At 47.4% G+C, this 15,359-nt stretch overlaps 1 protein-coding gene across 1 annotated transcript in view; it reads right to left on the reverse strand.

The window, feature by feature from the left end:
- Positions 1 to 15,359, reverse strand: part of DST (dystonin) — a 484,671-nt gene that overhangs the window by 411,458 nt on the left and 57,854 nt on the right. The gene's annotated exons all lie outside the window — the stretch shown is intronic.

Consider the following 15,359-nt stretch of genomic DNA (forward strand, 5'->3'; position numbering starts at 1 on the left):
GCCGCAGAAGGAGGAAAGAGGAAAGGAGAGAGAGAGAGAGAGAGAGAGAGAGAGAGAGAGAGAGAGAGGGAGAGGGAGAGGGAGAGGGAGAGGGAGGGAGAGGGAGGGAGAGAGAGAGAGAGAGAGAGAGAGAGAGAGAGAGAGAGAGAGAGAGAGATCGCAGAAAGTGAGAACTTTCTAAAAAAAAAAGAGAGAGAAGGAAAGAAGAAGGAAAAGAGAGGAAGAAAAAGAGAAAGAGAAACAAAAGGAGGGAAAGAAAAGGAAAGGGGAAGGAAAGGAGAGAAAGAAAGAGGACAAAGAGATGGGGGAAGGGGGAGGCTCTCTTACCCCCCACTCCTCCAATCAAGCCTCCACCACCCCCGCAGATCCCTCACTTACCCCACGTTTTCTGGCCTCCCCCGGGCCGCAGCGCTCTGGCGCTGGCCCAGGGATGCAGCAACGGGCCTCCTCCAGCCTCCTCGGGGCCACAGCACTCCGATGCAGGCCCCGGGGAGGCGGCAACAGGCCTCCTCTGGCCTCCCCGGGGCCGCAGCCCTCTGGCGCGGGCCCCGGAAGACTGGCAACAGGCCGTTGCGTGGGGAGCTGGGGGCGGGGCTTGCTGCCACCACCATTTTGCCAGCTCTTGGGCTCCCAGAGCAATGCACAGGTGCACTCTGGCCCCAAAAGACCCCTGCATATCAGTGACTCTCCCCGCCTTTTTTCTCTCCCGCTGGCCTACCAAGAGTCAGTGGGAGTCAGGAAGTGTTGGCAGGAGGTCTCCCACAACCGTGGGAGACCAAGCAACCCTACACTTGGTCCCAGGTTAGGGTTACCAACTGCCCAAATATCATGGCCTATGCCAAAACTTACTTTTAACAAAGGTTGTGTTAGACTTACCAACCTTCCAATCTTGGAGTTCTCCTGAAATTACAATCTCCAGATGACAGAGATAGTTCACCTGGAGGTAATGGCAGCTCTTAAGGGTAAACTGTATAGCATCACACTCCTTTCTGAGCTTCCTCCTCAATTTCCACCTTCCCAGGCAACACCACCAATTCTCCAGGAATTTCCCCAAGCTGGAATTGGCAACCCTATAATTCTATCACATGAAGCTAAAAGTGATCACCTGATAATTGTCGATGGATACCTATGGGCCGTGGTCAGGTTTAAAAGCTGGCAACCCTACTACAGGCTTACCGGATTAATTCATAAACTAATCTTTCCCACTGCCAGTTCCTCTCTGTTGAACATTGTCTGTTCCTTCTTTATCTCCAGATAGCATTGGGACCTCTCTTACAGTTGTCAGGTTGCAGCCTGGCAATTTCCTTTCCCCCCTTCAAATTTGCTTCTTAATTGAAAGCCAAGTCAGTCACAGTTTCTCCCAACCAGTCAATTTTGTCATCTGCTTCACTCTCTCATGTGCCACAACATGCTGAACTCCAGATGTGCCACATAGCAGATATGGGAGGAGTGGACAAGGGACCTGAAGGAAAACAAATAATAGCTGTCTTGTCTCCCAATCCTCTCAGTACTGTTCCATATGCTACTGAATTTTGCTTGAAACCTGGCAATACGAGCTTCCTTCCTTTAATTGTTTTAGCTGTTCCTTTGTGTACTGCTCATTTTTGGCTGTTAAATAATACTTTCATTTTCTTCATGAGTATTAGGCTCAGTTCAGACATAAGGCAAAACCGTGGTTTATTTTAACTATGGTCACTTTGTAATACCAAGATTTGGCTCATAGGTGATCACTTAAATCCTGGTTTGTCTTGACAAATGCTGGTTTCATTGAAGCTCTTACCAGTCAGCTCTGAAGCAGGTGCATGCATGAGAGCAGGGCCAGGTAACAAAGATTAAGCATGAGAAATCATAGTGAAGACTACCTGTGGTTAATAAACCAAAATTAAACCTTGGTTTCAGACCTTAGTTTGACAAACTGTGGTCCCGGTCACACGAGCGGGATAATCCACAGGGGAAGGGAGGATTTTAGAGCTAGAGCAAAATGGAGCGGTAGCAAGATCAGACCGTTCCCTGAGGCTCCGTGCTCAGGCCTTTGGCAGCCGATCACACGAAGTGAGGCAAAATGGCAGTGACACATTTGTGCGCATGTGTGGGATGCCGACGGGCACCGGCTGCGATGGGCTACAAGCACTTCCTGATCAGACGCCCGCACGCGCTGCGCCTTTTCCGGAAGATACTGCATGGTTCCCAGTATCTTTTAACTCCGTTTTTTGGGGCTGAAGTTACGGGTTGGAGACGGGAGCGCCACGCTTCCCAGATGTTGAGGTATGATCGCGCCCATTTAATACGTAGGCAAGGCATCCCTCTCACTGGGCAAATTCTCCATGTGAACGGGGCCTGTGACAACCAGAGTTCACAGAGTAGCTTACATTCAGACAATCACATTAATAATAGGCCGCGGGCACATGGGCAGGAAAATGCGGGGGGGGAGCGTGGCTGTTTGGCACGGGGCAAAATAACATGCGGTTGCGCCAGCAGACGTACCGTGGAGGTCCCATGGAGGTCCCGTGGTAGGGGGGAGGTGCCGAGCACACCACAATCCTGTGCCGTGGCAAAGAAGCGGTGCGGCAAACGGGTATTTTTTTCTCTGGACACCAAAGTTTGCGCATGCCCCCTTGGGTGCTTGTGCGCATCCCATGGACAGTTTTTAAAAAAACCCTTTATACGAGGGGGCATGGGCGGGCGCCGGAACTACCACCGGAAACACGATCAGACGCCCGCCCTTGCCCCGCAGTTACCGGAAACGAGTACCTCCGAGGTATTAGTTTTTAACCACACATTTTCGGCAGGAAACCTCCAGTTTGCCACGGGAGCACTACGCTTCCCAGATATGGCGGTGAGATCGCGCCCGGAAAATCCGCCTATCTTCCGTCTCTCTAGCATGCCTAATGCTCCATGTGACCGCGGCCATAGTTGGTTTAATTAAACCATGGTTTCAGATGACATCTGAATAGAGCCTTTCCTACTTTGCAATTAATATACTGCAAAGTTACAAAAAGCAACAAAGAATGGAATTATTTAATACAACCTGTAATGATTTCAATTATATGTGTGTGTTTCTTTAAATAGCTGGTAAGTGTCAAAAGAATAAGGGGGTGAAAGAGGGAGATGAGTGAGTGAGGTGATTGGTTGGTGACTGAGAGTGTGTGGACCGAGCTAGGAGGTGTGTGTGTGGAGAGAGAGAGAGAAGGCAGAGTGTTCAGTTTGAAGTCAGAAGTCAGCAGCTGTCAGTTGTGGTCAATCTACATAGAGTTTGAGAAGCAACCCAACGTGGGGATTCAGGGGCTTGCCCTTCAATGGTTGGCCTCTTTCCTTCAAGGTCGGGGACAAAGGGTGGCGATAGGGGATCAGCGGTCCTGGAGGCACCCTCTTGAGTGTGGGGTGCCTCAGGGGGCGGTACTGTCCCCGATGTTATTTAACATCTATATGCGCCCCCTTGCGCAGATTGCCCGGAGCTATGGGCTTGGGCGTCATTAATATGCAGATGACACCCAGCTCTATCTGATGCTGGGTGGCCAGTCGAACTCCGACCCAGATGACCTCCATTGGGCATTGCAAGCTGTGGCTGGTTGGTTCAGACTGAGCCGGCTGAAACTAAAACCTGCAAAGACGGAGGTCCTGGGCCTAAGTCAGGTTGGTTCGGGGTTGGGGCTCTCCCTCCCAGCCTTCGATGGGGCGCCTTTGGTGCCGGTATCGAGGGTTAGGAGTTTGGGAGTGCTTCTGGACTCCTCTTTGACGATGGAGGCCCAGGTGGCAACCACTGTCAAGTAAGCCTTTTACCATCTTCGGCTGGCGCAGCAGTTGGTCCCCTTACTTGGCCACAGTGATCCATGCGACAGTTACCTCGAGGCTGGACTACTGTAACGCTCTGTACATGGGGCTGCCTCTGTTGCAAATCCGGAAGCTGCAGCTAGTGCAGAATGCAGCAGCTAGGCTGTTGATGGGTCTCACTAGGTGGGACCACATCCAGCCGGAGCTGAAGGCACTGCACTGGCTGCCTATAGCATACTGGATTTGCTTCAAATCTTACCTATAAAGCACTTGATGGCCAGGGTCCAGCTTACCTAAGGGACCGCCTTTCCCCATATGTTCCCCCAAGAGAACTACGGTCAGGGGCACAACATCTTTTGGTTATTCCAGGCCCCACGGACATCAAGTTGGCTGCAACCAGAGCCAGGGCCTTTTCGGTGGTGGCACCTATCAGGTGGAATGAACTCCCGGAGGAGATCCGGGCCCTGCGGGACCGTATGCAGTTCCGCAGGGCGTGTAAGACAGAGCTCTTCCACCAGGCTATTGCATAGGAGCTGCCACCACTACTGCACCACCACCAAGCTGCCATCTTTGACGGTGAGAACTGGTTATGAAAGGACGACAGTACCATCCGGAACTGATGCTGATGGGTTATGCTGGTTTGTGGAACCCCATCATGGATTGATGAGCTTATTATTTAGAGCACCGGCACTTTGTAATTGACTGTTTTATTCTGTTTTTAGTAGTTGTATCATGGCATATGCCTCTTGTTAGCCGCCCTGAGTCCATTTGGGGAGGTTGGGATATAAATTTAATAAATAATAAATAATAATAATAATTTATCTGCCTTCAGCTTTTTGTCTCCACCCCCTCCCCCACAGCCTCTACCAAGGAAAATTATAGTCTTTCTCCACAGTGGGAACCAAGCCAGCTTGCATTATTCCTACCTCCTTTTTATCTGCACAACAACCCTGTGAAGTTGGTTAGGCTGAAAGTATGTGACTGGTCCAAAATCACCCAGTCAGCTTCCGCCGCAAGATGGGGGATCTGAACCTGGGTCTTGCAGACCCTACTCTGAAGCTCTAACTGCTGCACCGCACTGGCTTTCAAAGGATGGCTGCTGAACAGCAGCAAGCAGCCAGGCCAAGTTGAGTCATGCAAATCAGGTAGTATCAAGTCAACCAGAGGGTGCTGCCTAGGGATGCCAGCCTCCAGGTGGGCTCTGGGGATCCCCTGGAATTACTGCTCAGCTCCAGACTACTTAGTTTTTGGATTTTTCTACAAACCCAGGAAGTCTTCTGACTATGTAGGAAAAGCTGTTGGTGGAGAGTGAGCTCCCTGTTGGTGGAAATAAGTATCCACACCAAAAAAAAACCCTCTGGAAAATAGTATAAGGATAGAGGTGCTGTGAAAGACATTAAGATTCTAAAGGAGAAAGAAAAGTACTTCAGGGGGCAATTTAGGCAAAATCTAATATTGTGAGAGTATTATAAGAGTGTGAGGGGGGGAAGCTGACAGAGACCTGAGTAAAAAGTGAAAGATTTTACTGAGCAACTTAACAAAACGATTTGTAACCAATATGCTTATTTTACCAATAAAATTTTATCTTGTTTATTGTTAACTCAGAGTCTTATCCTCAGAACCACATAGTCCAATGAAGGAGCCTTAGAGCTTGGGCACAATACTGTGGGAAAGGTTAATTAAAGACCGGAATTAAATTCCTCGTGGCAGCGATAGATACTTTGAGTGAGAGAAAGAAACAACAAGAAATTTAAAACTACATCCCACCTAACCACACAAAATAAGAGAGAGGTACTGTCACACAACCATTAAAATGCTTTGATTCAGTACAGTAGCAGTACACTTCCCAAACTACCTTCCAGGTCTACTCTTGCAAACGAGATCAAAAATGCTCATGTCTGGATTCCAGACACAACTTTTCTACATATCTAAGACTATTCCAAAGCCCAAGGATGACAACAGATCGGAAACTGCATGCTTTAATACACTGTAGATTGCATAGCCTCAGTCTCTAAATAGAAAAATGCAGCCAAACCCGAATTTGAACATCATTCACAGTGTATTAGAATGTTATTCAGAACACAAAAGAGTAACCATCTTGCCCAAAGATCTTACAATTTAAGCAGGGCCGGCCCCGAGGGGTTTGTGCGCCCTAGGCGAGGCCGCCTCGAGGCGCCCCCCCTCAGATGCCAACCTCCCGGTGGGGGCTGGAAACCTCCCAGCTGACCGCCTGGGGGGGAGACAGAGTGACGCCACGTGAGAGAGTGCCTGTGAGGTAGGTGGGGCTCAGAAAGCTCTCCGGAGAGAGCCCGCAGGAGGAGGGGCCAGCAGGCAGGCGTGCGCCGCCCCCCCAGCCCGGCCAGTCGCCTCTGTGCGCGCTCCCTACTCCCCGCCCCGCGGCAGCCTGAAGAGGCGGAGAAGCGCCTGGCCGGCTGGCTGCTACACCCAGGAAGCTGCAGGCGGGCTGCGGCAGAGGAGGGGGAGGCGGATGCAGCAGCAGTAGCAGCAGCCTTGCCGCGCCAGGGCAGCTGGCCCGCTGGAGCGCCGGCCGGGCACAGCGGGCCCTGGATCGCCAGCCCACGCCGGGTGGCTGCTGCACCTGGCACCGCTGCCAGGGCTGCACTGGAGAAAGAGGAAGAGGAGCCCCCCGCCCCCCATGGCGCCCTCTGCCTCCTTGCCACCTTCCTTCCTTCCTCCCTCCCCTGCTTCCCTCCCTCGCCGCAGAGAGAGAGAGAGAGTGCACGCGCGAGGGGCAGGCACCCGATCCCCGCCACCTTTCTTTTCTCTCTTGCTGGGAAGAGGGGCTCAGCTGCCGCGGGCCGGAAGGCGCAACCCCCCAGTGCTTCCCGCCTCCGCTCGCCAGCCGCCATGGCAGTGGCGATCGCCCGATTAGGGCAGCGGTGGGGGGCATTTGGCGGGGAGGCCACGGCGCAGTTTGGCACCCCTGAGGGCCGGCACGCCCTAGGCGAGCGCCTAGTTTGCCTAACGGGCGAGCCGGCCCTGAATTTAAGCAAAACTGACCAAATAAAACTGAAGGGAAAGAACTGTGCATCTCAGCAAGAGGCTTTAATTTTAAAAATGTAGTTTTGCTCTATAACCTGCCTCCGGAAACCAGTCTAGCAGAAAAGCAGGGTCTAAATGAATCCAAAAAACTGATCTATCAAATATGGTTTGGAATAAGAGCATGTAATCATTTCTGGGTTTTAAGGCCTTCAATGAAGAAAAAGGAGAATGAGCAGAAGAATTGAGTAGCCATCTCCCACAACTCTAGTCGTAAATAAATTTAAACATTTAGTACACCTAATGCCTTCAAGCTGCTAACATAAGCAAGCACTACTATGATGGTAAAAGTAGTGTCCAAGATGACAGAATTATTCAAGAAGCTAAAAATATTTTAAACATCATTAAAAACCACGTTTACTTTAAAAATATCAGCACAACTTTTTTTCCGGATTACACCTCTAATTCTAACGCAGTCATGCAATATGCCTCTTCATTTTGACGGTTGTAACTACTTGTGATGTCAACCACACATTTTATATTTAGGGCAGTGTTGCTATGACTACTGTAAAGTAAAGACACTATTTTGAGCCTTTAAAAAGTGTTAGGCCACCCTAATAGAACCTTAGCATTTAGTTACTTTTTTACATTCTGTCATATTTTAAGCTAGCGTACTACCAGAAGTATAATCAGAAGGCAGAAGCCTGTACCTCATGATGCCAAATACCCCTCCATTGGGCAGAATGTCAGAACATGGAAGGTGACTGTGCATTAAATGTCAGTGTGTTTTGCAAACTCATCTGTGACAACAAGCAGTAAAATGGAGTGAAATCAGATGCAGGCAAACGTGTAAATTTGACATTCCCCAGCCCAAGCAAAAAAAAAAACAAAGCGCAAAAGGAGTAATGTTAAAACTGAGACACTCTTACATCTAACCATTCTTTTTTTATGTTTCTCATACTCTGAACAGCTGTCTGAAGAATAATGATTGTTAAGAAGAGGAAAGTAAAGCTGACCAAAAGAAGGAAAACATAGTTTAATTTTCATTCTCTAGGACAATCTTATACTTCCTATCCAAATCAAACATGGCTAAGCGATTAAGTCGAAACAAAACACAGGTATTGCAGTACTAACCCATACAGCACATTAAGTTCTCCAGTTTTCTATTCCATTCGTGCTCATGTTTAAGAAGCTGTCCCTTCATTCTCAGAGGGAAAGGCAACCTCAGAGGTATGCTTCTTAAACTATTCAACTTCAGGGTATGGTTATTTTTTTTTCTTGGGGGGGGTTGGAAATAGAAATACCTGTGACGAAAGACTGGCTCCTCCCTCTGAAAGTAAATATTAGCAGTCACCAGCCTGCTACAGCAAACCAAATAATAGCCTTTTATGCTGCATTTCACAACAGAGATACTGCATGAAAAGCCTATTTGGGGATTTAACTATGCAAGTCACTTCAGACAGCAACCCAGGTCCGCAGCTACAGTGGGGCATCTTGGGGCCTGGCCCCCTGACTTATTGCCAAGCCCCCCCCCAATTTCCCATCCAGCCGAGCCCCCCCAACTTCCAATTTTTTATTTTATTTTCTTTGTGGCACTCCCTTGGGGGTGTGTGCAGGGTGTCCCCCGACTTATTTAAAGACTCCCCAAATTAAAAAATCCTGGCCACAAGCCTGCAGCAACCTCTTCAAAACTATGTTTCCTGGTATATGGCCAGTATCCAATTCATGTTTAATTAATGTTAAAAAAAATCTGTAAATTTCCAGGTCTGGTGAAATGATTTCCCTTCTTCCCAGCCACACCATACTTCCTGGTATCACTTAAGTAGGTAAAAAACCGAGAAGAGGGGGGGGGGACTCGACCAAAGATATGACTGTGATATATGAGGGTCAAGCCAACAAAATAAGTTATTATAAAAATACAAATATTTATCATGGTGTGCACATTAGTAAAAGATAAAATAAGTTAAAAGAAATTATCCAAATATCAGACTCTTAAAACTTTTTACACAGAGAGCTGATAGTTTACATATACAATTGATGGGTATATCTTATGACCAGTAGACCATATGCATTTTGGCCCCTTAGGGCCTTCCTCAGTGGTCAATATTACTATTGTACTATTGTAAAACAATACAGGTCCCGTTCACACGCGGTGATTTGGGCCAGTTGCGGGCCAGTTTGGGGGCGGATCAAAGCAGCGCGATCACACCACCACATCTGGGAAGCGTTCTGCTTCCGCACCCGAACTGGCCCAAACCCGGGAAGAACCGCCGCAAAATGAACCACCTACCTCGGTGGTTCAAGTGGACGCGGCGCTTCTTCCCGGGCGTCTGATCGCCGGCGCTCCCTTGCGCCGGCTCAACCCCGGCCCGGAGCCGAACTGCGCATGCTCCGACATGCGCAGTTCGGCCGGCTTTGCATATTAGGCCACACACCCCTAATGTAGCCAATCCTCCAAGAGCTTACAGAGCTCTTCTTACAGGAGCTACTGTAAGCTCTTGGAGGATTGGCTACATTAGGGGTGTGTCGCTTAATATGCAAATGAGTACCTGCTACAAAAAGAGCCCTGAAAAAGAACTTCTTTTGCTAGCTTGACCCTCATATATCACATCACTTAGGTAGGAGCCTAAGCACAGGTATAGCCCTAACATACTAATGCTAAAAAATGTACATGGTAGACGAACATCTGCTAGTCTATTAATAAAGCACTGGTATTATGGGAAGACCTGGTGGGCATTCATAGGCCTGTTATCGTAACTTCTGTCATGTTGGGGCAGAATGAAGTAGTATAAAAGAGACACAACCACCTCATACTACAGGAGTGATATATCATTTTTTTACGCTCCATCTAGTTGTTGATGGGGTTTTTTAAACTGAAGTGAAGGAAAGATTGGGAGGAACATCTCTGCCAGCTTTTGTTTTCCCTTCCTGTTCCAAGTATAAAGCTTGGGTGTGGCCAGAGGCATGAGCCTGTGGCCTTGGCCGAACCAGCCCATTGGATCAAGGACTGGCCCAAGATGTAGTTTGTTGTTCTGTTCATTTGTTTATCTGCATTTCTCTACTGCTGTAAGCCACTATATGTCCCATCATGGAGAAATGTAAGTATCTAAATAAATAAATCAGAAAACTATTTTATCAGTAAGAAAGATTCCAGCCCAGCCCTTTGCCTCATGTGCTTGTTTTCCATTGGCAGTTTTTAACACAGGAAAACATTTAACTAGCTGACTCCCCATCTAATATGTGTATAGGGGTGTGCATTTGGCTAAACTGAGTAAAAAAAAACAACCTGAAAAATATTTTATCAGTATTTTCCATTTATCTTTTTAGCTGGACAGCAAGTGGGCTTTTTATTTGGCTATCCAAAAATGGCTGACCTAAAAAATCCCAAAAATATCCAGGATTTTTGGGACCACCAGATAGCTGCAGTTAAAGGGCATTTAAGGGGCTCTCCATCCCTTTAAATGCCTTCAGAGTGAACTCCCTGCTTGGAGAAGGCATTTAAAGGGACCACAAGCCCTTTAAATGCTTTCAGAGTTCACTTGTGGCTTGGAGAAGGCATTTAAAGGGACCGTGAGCTCTTTAAATGTCTATTTTCTCCATTGAAACCAAGGGAGAATGGGGGCACCCTCTTTCGGGGCCCATTGTCTAAACCTCTGGTCCAATCTGTTTGAAACAAGGCGTTTTTTTGAGGACAGGCACCAGCAGCTATGCTGCAAGTCTGGTGCCTCTACCTCAAAAAAACGCCCCTGCAGAGCCCCAGATACCCCCAGATTGATTCTATATCTATTCTATATCTTGACTATAATGGTCCCCATAGGATCTAGTGGAGCCGGAAAAATTGCCAATTCCAAATATTTAGCGAATCCGAATACCATACCAGTATTGGAATTTGAGGATATCAGGAAATACCAATATTTTTGGGGTTCAATACACCTGAACATGTCGGGGGGCGGGGGTTGCACATCCCTATATGTGTAATGCAATCCATTCTACCACCTCAGGCATAGATTAGGGCTCAGTCCTGGCAGTTCTGAAAGGTGTGGTTTATCATCCCCACCCTCAAGGTTTTTGCTACAGATCCTCATAAAGGTGGTCTTAACATCCCTCCTGTCCAATATTTATATGAAGCTATTAGGCAAGTGTGAAAGACCTTTAGCCACACAGGAACAAGTAGCAAGCATTTTCATTCCTCAAAAAAAGATCAGAGCAGGGTTCCCCAACATGGCACCTGAGGGAGCCAGGGTGCCTACCACTATTTCCCCAGGCATCTGCCAAACTTTTCAGAAAGTTGTGGGGGTGGGGCCATGGTAAGGCAGAACTTGTTATTGGCTGCTCTCATTCAAATGAAAGCACTTTCCACAGCTGCAATAGCAACTGCAACTGCAGCCACTAGACTATCAGGAGAACTGGTAGGTACCTGGGCTTTCCTTAGCCAGTATGTAGTTCCATTCCCAACTGTTGCCATGAGCCTATTTTTCAAAGCAGAGAGGGAATTATAAGTCCAGGGAGCAGAGCTGTTTAATGAGGGGAGATGTGTTCAGTAGCAGAAGGCCACTTCCCCTTCTCAGGTTTGCTGTCCTCCCCGTGGCTGGATCATGCTTCCAACCAAAGTACAGACCTTGCCAGACCAATGGCCAGACTCTGAATTAGGCAGCTTCATATATTTGGTATAGTTGTCATGCAATTCTTTTGTAAAGCGAGGAGAGAAGTACTACATTTGGCTCCATCTCCTGTGGCAGCCATTTTCAGGCTGTGCTCATCACCTCCTCTCAAAATTCCAAAGGTGCACACAGGCTATAAAAGGTTGAGGACCCCTGGGTCAGAGGATTACTTTGAAAGATGCTGGGTGATTGCTGACAACCTTAAAGCTGAGTTTAAACTGGACACAGTCCAGAAGAAATGTTACTGTTACAAACTGTCCAGAGGCAAAAAGCAACTAAGAGTGTGAACTTTTAATTTGAACCTTAGGTAGTTAGTTTCAAGGGTCATTTCGTAGAAAAAGAGGTGCAGGAGCTCATTAGCATAACTCATTAGCATAACATTTGCTAATGAGTTATGCTAATGAGCATAACATTTGCATATGTCACACCCCCTGACATCACAAGGCAACACCCACCGCTCAGGCTACACCCCCAAAATCTCTAGACATTTCCCAACTCAGGTTCAAACCTGGGTCTCCCAAATCCTTCTCTGGAACACTAACCACTACACAACAGCAGTAGCAAGCAGCTGGGCCTGCATGAGGTATGCAAGTTGCATGGTGTCAAGTTGTCCAGTGACTGCTGCCAGGCCTGACATGCTCTCTTCCCCTACATTTTACTGACAGAAACAAATGCTTGAAGGCTGGAAATACTGCTGTGGTTGACAAACAATGGCCACTGAGAGAATTCCTTTCATCTGGCTACAGGTGCTGCTTCTATTATGGGTGAGGGTTGACCTGGATTCCCTTTCTCCCCCCCCCCCTTTCCCTTCGCCCCACTTGGAGGTGAGGTGAAGGGAAAGGAGGGGGGGGGAGTTTACTTGTTACTCCTGGAACGCTGTTCCTGCTCAAAGTGACCCGTGGCCAGATCTTTTAACTGGAAATGTTGGTGACTGAATCTGGGACCTTCTGCATGCCACACAGATGCTCTGCCATGGAGCCATGGCCCTTCAGCTGAAACAGATCATACGAATACCTGACAACACTGTTATGTCAATGCTTTTTAAAGAAAACACTAGGAAAATGTACTTCTTTTCCCATACATCAGAGTGCACTCACAAGTGACTGTGATATCACTTGTACTGTAAAAATATTCAGACGAAGAGATTATTAAGCATTAAACCCACTCTAAAAGAACATTCGTCATCTAGTTTTATTTTTATTTGACACTGGTAAACCATGCCTGCAGATTATGGACCAAAACTGTGAAATGAGTTACACACCTCAAATTATTTAAAAAGTGTTCAAAAGTTGGAACTATTGGAAGGGGAAGGGCTTAACTGGGGCACCACTGGATCCAGGGCTGGTCCTGCATACATGATGCAGCTGGGATGAATCTGAATTAGCATTACAGAGTGCTTGGGGGTAAAATCTGTAGGAGTCACTTTGTGTCCTTAGAACAAAATGCTGCAGGGACTGATAGGAAAATAAAATGTCAGAAAAACCAAATGGCAAGCAGTTTGGTGGTTTAAGGTACTTAAACCCTGTCTTGAGTCACTAAAGTTTGCAGATTTTGTTTGGTAAATGTGGCTACCTGCTCTGCATATCAGGTGAAAGAAGTGAGTTGTACTCTGTGCATACTGCCAAGGGTCCTTGCCCAGGCCAAAATTACTCAGCTCATAGCACCACATGCCTGTGACTAGTAAGCACAAGGACCTTGCAGGATATCACTTACCATCTACAGATCTTTCTTTATCTGTACATAGCTGGATCTTGTGCTGTCATTCCAGTAATTCACAATGTAGGGAGGGGCTGTGGGTCAGTGGTTGAGCATCTGCTTTGCATGCAGGAAGTCCCAATGTGAATCCCTGACATCTCCAGTTGAAAGAACTGAGTAGTGGGTGATGTGAAAGAACTCTCCCTGAAACCCTGGAGAGCCAATGTGGGGAGGGGCTGTGGGTCAGTGGTTGAGCATCTGCTTTGCATGCAGGAAGTCACAATGTGAATCCCTGACACCTCCAGTTGAAAGAACTGAGAAGTGGGTGATGTGAAAGAACTCTCCCTGAAACCCTGGAGAGCCACTGCCAGTCTGAGTAGGCAATACTGACCTCGATGGACCAAGGGTCTGATTCAGTATAAGGCAGCTTCATGTGTTGAACCGTTCCCCCACACCCCTTATGGACAGGACAATAGCATTACAAGTGACTGCTAATGTGCAACAATAGTGCACCATCCAATGGTGTGTGGATCCAGTTCTGGCATTGGAAACAAAACACAACCAGGGGATTGTTAGCTTCCTAAAGGCTGCCTGGGCCTTTAGGAGAAGAGCAAGCTAACTGCAATGAAGAGCAAGCTAACTCCAATCCTACCACCACCAAAGCAACAACCCCGGAAGGGAACGAGCTGGCCACAGTAGGTGATGGAGATTTTAGTCCCATTTCTTCACAGCCAGATGGCCCTCCTCCAGGAAACTTGGCAATTTCACTCTTTCGCTCACCCAGCCTGCTGTGGCTCATGCTGAGGAGAGAGTGGGAAAGCAGAGAAAGAAGCCCTTCCCCTTACTCCAGATACACAAAGACTGACATTCAACAGTTGGAGGGGGCAGACAACCCTGTTAGCCAGGGGTCATTTAGTTGAAAAAGAGCTAGGGGAACTCATTAGCTTAACTCATTAGCATATGCCACACCCCCTGACATCAGGGGCCCGGCGGTGGACCTGCAAGGCCAGCGGGAGTGCGAGGAAGCCCCGCCAAGGCCCTCCCTGGCCCCAGGCAGGCAGGGGTGGGGAGAGGCGGGGAGGAAGCAACTTACCCTCCCTCTTCTCCTGCCTCCTCCTGGCTGAATGAGGGCTGGAAGCGGGGAGGCCGGAAGCAGGGGGCGGGGCTTCATCATGTGCCCCGCCCCCCTGCACCTCACCCCCGAAATGACCTCTGCTGTTAGCCAAACTGCCTTATTTACAACAGTTGGTAACTAAATTTAACGTGAATTCTTGCCAAAGTTTACGGAGGTTCTGTCTACCCCACAGAGTCCCAGTGATGGAGACGAGACTGGTGAATTCCAAACAATTTGTCTTTACTGATGAGTATCAAAATCACATACACACGAAAACAGAATCATACACACTGTGATGTCCTCCTTATTGGGGAGGACTAGTTTCACTTTAAAAGTGTTCTTTATTTGCTGCCACCAGGAAATTTTAAGGACTTCCAAACCTTTATGCTTTTACTTTTACTCTTACTGGTTAGGTAGACCGAGTTCAAGGCTTACGAAGAACTATGTGGTCCTGGGAAGTATTTCTTTCAGAGCTGGTATACTTGAATGAAAGAGGATTTATTAAAATAAAGCATGAATAAGAGGGTAGTACAATGTAACTGGCAATGTGTAAATACTGAACAATTTCTTTGGTATCCCACACAATCTTCTCTCTCACTGACAGGGATCTTTCAGGGAACTTTGTAACACTTATTTAACTCCAGGTCATATATGTTCACTGTTTCTCTCCAGTTTATCAGGACATACAGCCTTTCCTATAACTTGTCTTCAATTAAACTTTCATTTACTTTTTCCTATACACTCAGCTTTCCTTCTGTTTCTCTGTCTCACTGAACTACCTCAGCTGTCAGTTTTATATCTGCTTCAACACAGAACTGCTTGTCTAACTAACTACCTGAACATCAACTGTCAACATCTAACTGTAACTCCTGACTGACATACATACTCATCCATTCAGATTCACTTCCAAACCCCTCCCCCTCTCTGTCAACCACCAATCATACCATCTTGCCTTTCTCAACCACTCTAGTCTATCTATCACAGCCATGCAACCAAACTTTTAAAGAGACACACACAAAAAAAAACACAAGGAATCGTTACACACACATACAATCAAGTTCCTTTAGAATTATAGAAGTACATAAAATAGTCCCTTTTACTTAAGAGGTAGGTAGGTT

This window comes from Gekko japonicus, unplaced genomic scaffold, assembly GCF_001447785.1.
Source record: "Gekko japonicus isolate JY-2015 unplaced genomic scaffold, Gekko_japonicus_V1.1 scaffold383, whole genome shotgun sequence".
In the NCBI taxonomy this organism is placed as follows: domain Eukaryota; kingdom Metazoa; phylum Chordata; class Lepidosauria; order Squamata; family Gekkonidae; genus Gekko; species Gekko japonicus.